General features: G+C 41.0%; 1 non-coding gene across 1 annotated transcript; it reads left to right on the top strand.

Moving 5' to 3' along the window:
• Positions 1-4,267: 4,267 nt before the first annotated feature.
• Positions 4,268-4,457, top strand: LOC145343618 (U2 spliceosomal RNA). Its single transcript, XR_013886758.1, has one exon. It is a non-coding gene; the product is annotated as a U2 spliceosomal RNA (small nuclear RNA).
• The last annotated feature ends 1,188 nt before the right edge of the window (positions 4,458-5,645 follow it).

Raw genomic sequence — 5,645 nt, 5'->3', positions numbered from 1 at the left:
ATTATACAAAGGATATTATTAAACTAGAAAGAGTGCTGGAAAGATATACTAGGATGCTGCCAGGACTTGATGGATTGAGTTATAAAGAGAGGCTGGATAGACTGGGACTTTTTCCTCTGGAGCACGGGAGGCTGAGGGGTGATATTATAGAGGTCTATAAAATAATGAGGGACACAAGTTAGCCAAATAGATAATATCTTTTCCCGAAGGTAGGGGAGTCTAAAACTAGAGGGAATAGGCTTAATGTGACAGGGGAAAGATACAAAAGTGTCCAGAGGGGCAGTTATTTCACACAGAGGGTGGTGAGTGTCTGGAACAAGCTGCCAGAGACAGTAGTAGAGGCGGGTACAAATTTGTCTTTTAAAAAGCAGTTACATGGGTACAATGGGTATAGATGGATATGGGCCAAATGTGGGCAATTGGGATTAGCTTAGGGATTTTAAAAAAGAAAGGGTGGCATGGATAAGTTGGGCTGAAAGGCCTGTTTCCATGCTGTAAACCTCTATGACTCTATTATTATATGAAGTCAAAATGTCCCATTATATATTGCAGAACGTCAGGTGATGAAGGATAGAACTAGAGTCAATCTTTATGTAGGTTATGTGTACTTAATTACAGATATAAGTAGGCATCTCTAATCCCAGAAGCATAATTTGAGAACGTTCTCATTTATAGAGGCACAAACGAATCCCCAGTTAATGCATACATCTGAATAGAATTATTATTCAAGTAACAGATTCTATTCTCCCTTTAAATAAAAATTCGAGTTTATATGTACAACAAAAAATTCAAAACTAATTAATTAAATACCTCCATACAAAAAGTTACATTGTGAGCAGGCCCTCCTTTCGTGTGACGTTCCTGTGCCTTTAAGAAATGTGTTCTTTTTAATCGTTTTCTCTGCAGTTATAAACAGCTTTGTTTTTTTTTTCATTGTGGCACAGGCTGCCTAATTAGATGTCTTTTTATTGCTGCTTAAATGTTTTAAATGGGGTTTTGTTTATTTTTACTCTGGGCCTAATGCAGTGTCTGGGACTTTTGTGACCCTTTTGAATTTTTGTGGGACGATTGATTGGCAGCTCGAAGTCAGGTGGGTTCCTTCTCAGAGGAATTCAAGGTTTCACTTTCAGTTTGAGTTAGAAAGTGTTTGGACTTCAGGCTGGATGTAGTACTCTGTTTCTCTCTCCCCCTGGTGTTTTGGGAGGCTGTTCTGACTTCAAGCTTGTCTGGGTATGTGTCACAAAAGCTGCAGAGTCCAACAACAAAACATGAGCATTTGAGCTTTCTGTGCTAATCCCAGAAAGGGTGTTTGTTTATGGGGCTTGTTTACATTTGTACAATATAATGGACTTTTTTCTTGTCTGTAATTGGTAAAATTTATTTCTAATTTTCTTTCTATGAGCTAACTGTATTTTTTCGTTTGATAAAAGCTCCCTACTAGGTCATTTGAATCATCTTTCTGCACTGTAGGGTTCTAGGGCTCTATACCTGAGGTGAAACACCTCATGCACATACTAGTCAAACTCAAAGTGCAAAATTTATGGTCTAGGCTGACTTCACAAAATACCTTGAAGTTTCTGAGCTGGATTACAACATAGAATCCCTAATAATTTCTTTGTAGTTGCAATTCTTTTGGTAGAACAATCTGACAATTGCTGACTTGCATCCACCCATTTAATTTTAGAGGTTTAGTTTCTCTCAAGCTATTGAATCATGTCGGCATAATCAATCTGTAACCATTTCTCCCTCACTTTTGGCACAGAAAGCATTATTCCACAAGGAATGATTGTCTCAATGACATTCAATGGGTATACGATCTACAATAGACCCTTGTACAGAATCTCACTTAGAATATTTGATATATTCCTGTCTCCACAAGAGCTGGCGTTTTGGCAGCCGAAGTACTTTTAACAAGGCTTTTCATTTTCTTTGAGTTGTGACCATGATGTTTGGGTCAAATGGGAGTCAAAAAAACCTGACACTGTGGGGGAAACAATCACCAGAAGTAATCTTTCCCAAATCAGCCAGAGGACAGTGCTGTTGACAAACTCAGGGCAGGCTTTCAATGTTGGAAGTCAACTGAAAGTTATCCAACATTTGAGAAACAGCAGGCGGCCATTTTGGGTAAGCTGTGATGTGGAGATGCCGGCTTTGGACTGGGGTACGTGATCTTCTTGGAGATCCCCTCCACTTTGAGCCTGATGAAACTCTGAAAACTTGTGCTACCAAATAAACCTGTTGGACTTGAACCTGATGTTGTGAGACTTCTTACTGTGATTTTAGGTAAGCAAATGGGTGGATACCTCAAAATGGAAACACCTTCTCTCCAACTTTTAAACTTTACTGTAAGAAATGCTTTTAACAGCTGAGCCTCAAATGAGGACTTTACTGAGAATGCTCCAGAAAACCTGATTTGTATGCACAACTGATTTCTTGGTGCCCTGAGAAGCCTGTCACAAAGCCTTGAGTTCAATGTCAAGGAGCATAGAGGGATTCGATATCAATATGAGGTGGTACATTTTGGCAGGAGGGATGGGGAAAGGCAATATGGACTAAATGGCACAATTCTAAATAGTGCGTAGGAAGAGAGGCAAACCACGGTGCTGCCACTCCATGTTGTCCAAGGAAGTTTTCCCATTCTCTTTGGCTGTTCTTGGCTAGAGAAGATAAAGTTGAATTGCCACTCTACATCAGCCAGCCGAAGAGCCTCAAGGCTAGAACAATACCCTATGCTATACTTCTAAAGGAGTTAACGAGGCTTGTGGATACAGGAGTCTTAGAACCTGTCATTACCAGTGACTGGGCAACTCCTATAATGAACATAAGAACATAAGAACTAAGAGCAGGAGTGGGCCATCTGGCCCCCTCGAGCCTGCTTAGCCATTCAATAAGAACATGGCTGATATTTTCGTGGACTCAACTCCACTTACGCGCCCGCTCACCGTAGTCCTTAATTTCTTTACTGTTCAAAAATTTATCTATCCTTGCCTTAAAAACATTCAATGATACAGCCTCAACTGCTTCACGGATTCACAACCATTGGGGTGAAGAAGTTTCTCCTCAACTCAGTCCTAAATCTGCTTCTTATTTTGAGGTCATGCCTCCTAGTTCTAGTTTCACCCGCCAGTGGAAACAACTTCCCTGCTTCCATCTTATCTATGAAGCCTGGCACAAAATACCTGTTCAATGCCTCAGCCAGTTCTTCATTTCCAGTTATTACATCTCCCTTCTCATCTTCTGAAGGACCAATGTTTACCTTAGACACTCTTTTTCATTTTATTTATTTATAGAATCTTTTGCTATCTGTTTTTATATTCTGAGCTAGTTTACTCTCATAATCCATCTTACTTTTCTTTATGGCTTTTCCTGTTGACCTTAAAAGATTTCCCCATCCTCCAGGTTCCTACTAATTTTTGTCACTTTGTATGCATTTTTTTTCAATTTGAAACTTTCCTTTATTTCCTTGGATATCCATGGCTGATTATCCCTTTTTCTACAATCCTTGCTAATCACTGGTATATACTTTTGCTGAGCACTGTGAAACATTGCTTTGGAAGTCCTCCACTGTTCCTCAGTTGTCCCACCATACAGATTTTGCTCCCCGTCAACCTTAACCAACTTTTCCCTCATCCTATTGTAGTCTCCTTTGTTTAAGCACAAGACACTGGTATTGGATTTTACCTTCTCATGCTCTGTATTTTAAATTCAACCATACTGTGATCTTTCTTTCCGAGAGGATCCCTAGCTGTGAGATTATTAATTATTCATTACACAGGACCAGATCTACGATGGCTTCCTCCCTCATTAGTTCCATTACATACTGTTCAAAGAAACTATTGTGGATCCATTCTATGCACTCCTCCGTGATAATTGCTGTACCATTTTTACAAAGATATTTCTTTGTTTATTTCTCACCCCACTATGATGTTATTATTTGGCAGCCTATAGACTACATCTATCAGCGACTTTTTTCTCCTTCCTATTTTTAATTTGCACCCAAATGGATTAGTCCTTTTTCTCCATAGAACCTATATCATCAAGTTTTGCTTGATCTTGAGTGTCACCTGAACTCCTTTCACGGAACCAAGTGAGAATTCAAGCATACTACTGTGTTTCTGTAAGATGTTCTGTAGATCTTTTTGAGAATCAGCGAACTTTCTCCAAACAAGAACGGCTTAAAAGAGCTGGAAAACTTCCTTGGACAGCATGGAGTGGCAGCTTTGTACTTTGCCGACTTAACACTACTTTGACTATGGCATACGGGCCCAGACCTTCTCGGCCTTTTGGCTAAGATCAAGTGTAGTATCAACATGCTGTGCTTTGTTGAAGTCATTAGTTACATTTCAGCTTCATTTAAGCAATTTTTTAAAGCGGCATCTCGGCCTTTTGGCTAAGATGCAAATGAGATCAAGCCTTGGAGGAGGAGCTACACCTACTCCAATCAGCTTGGATCATGTAGATCAAGCCCAAGACAGGAGGTGAGAGCCCTGGCTTGTCAGCTTGGATCGGGAATGTCTCAACTTCTTGGGACTTTGAATTGGATTTAATTTGATTGGATTGAATTGGGATAAAGTATAAAAAATACGGGTCCAGACCTGCTGGAAGTATACAAGAGTATGCTTCTGGAAAGTAGCATGTCAGAATGCACGAGGGAAGGCACCATCACCCTCATCTACAAGCAAAAGGGGGAAAGGGGAGAAATTAGAAATTGGCAACCCATTTCACTGTTGAACGTGGAGTACAAAATTCTAGCCAAGGTCATCGCCAACCGGGACAAATCTGCTCTGGGGTCAGTGATCCAACCTGCTCAAACCTGTGCTGTACCCGGCAGGAAGACCTCTGATAGTCTCGTGCTACTCAGGGATACAATCGCCTACACGCAGGACCTGCCTCGTCAACCTAGACCAGGAGAAGGCATTTGACAGAATATCGCATGATGGATGCTCTCCAAAATGGCCCCCCTAGTAATCTCTGTTTCACAGCCACTATTCACACTGACTGTAGTCACTGTTTGCAATTAATCATCTGCTGCAAATTACAATTGGTATCAAAGCCAACAACACATTTGTACAGTGTATTCCCCCACGTCCCCCTCCTCCCCCACCAGTCAACAGCAAATGACATTTCCAGTTACATCTGTTCATCACTCAATGAAGAAAAGACACTGACCCAGGAAGCAAGTCTTGTTGTATAACAGAAATTACTTGCTACCTGCTGACAGATAATGTTGGCAATCTCGGGAACGACGTGTAATTAAAAGCAAATTAGTCTGAGTAAATTAAACACCTCGCAGGTGGTTATGTTAATCTTTTTCTCAGTAATACATCACTTGGCATTTTCCAGTCCTGCGGAATAATAATACTTTGTCACACACATTGGCCTCAGCTTTAACCTGGTCTGATGGATGGGGAAGGATCTGTGGGATGGTTAAAATATCAGAAATGCACAACCCGATTCCAACCGTGTAGGTGACAGGGTGGCACCCTGCCTCACAGTGCCAGGGATCCAGGTTCAATTCTGGCTTCAAATGACTGTGTTATGTTTGCACATTCTCCCCATGTCTGTGTGGGTTTCCTCCAGGTGCTCCAGTTTCCCCCCACGTTTCAAAGATGTACAGGTTAGGTTGATTGGCTATGCTAAATTGC

Source organism: Carcharhinus amblyrhynchos, chromosome 5 (genome assembly GCF_965287045.1).
Source record: "Carcharhinus amblyrhynchos chromosome 5, sCarAmb.v2.hapA, whole genome shotgun sequence".
In the NCBI taxonomy this organism is placed as follows: Eukaryota; Metazoa; Chordata; class Chondrichthyes; order Carcharhiniformes; family Carcharhinidae; genus Carcharhinus; species Carcharhinus amblyrhynchos.
The sequence above is the reverse complement of the archived record's forward strand: the minus strand, read 5'-3'. Positions and strand labels throughout refer to the sequence as shown.